The sequence below is a fragment of the Nothobranchius furzeri genome, chromosome 12 (genome assembly GCF_043380555.1).
Source record: "Nothobranchius furzeri strain GRZ-AD chromosome 12, NfurGRZ-RIMD1, whole genome shotgun sequence".
Lineage (NCBI taxonomy): Eukaryota > Metazoa > Chordata > Actinopteri > Cyprinodontiformes > Nothobranchiidae > Nothobranchius > Nothobranchius furzeri.
This window is the reverse complement of record NC_091752.1, coordinates 1,293,353-1,293,874: the sequence shown is the minus strand read 5'-3', so window position 1 is coordinate 1,293,874 and position 522 is coordinate 1,293,353.

Sequence of the window (522 nt, the reverse complement as noted above, 5' to 3'; positions counted from 1 at the left end):
GCTGCTGTTTTGGATTCATAAGGACAGTGGCGGTTCTACATGGAATTACTCTCCGGGCAAGGCATCCCTTGAGCGCCTCGCTATTCTCCTCTTCACACACACGGTGCTCGCCTGAACCCTCTCAGTGAGCAGGAGCGCATGCAGCTGCAGGGGGCGCCAATGTGCTGGTTCCAATCCAGACAGTGATGTCTGGCAGATACCGTAATTTCCGGACTATAGAGCGCACCTCAATATAAGCCGCACCGGGCTAAAAGCCGCAGATATCTACTGAATTGAAAACGTAGTTTAACTGAACGTAACTGAACTGATCGGTATCAAGCAAAACAGAAAAGTTATTGATTAGTTTATTCATCTTCCTCCTGCACACTGAAACCACTGAAGTCCTCTTCTTCAGTGTCGGAGCTGAACAGCCTCAGAAGAGCTTCGTCACATACCTTTTCTGTGGCGATGTCCGTGTCGCTGTCCGTGTTGCTGTCATCATCCCGGGTGAAGCTGGCTTGAATGAGTTCTTCCCGCTGCCGT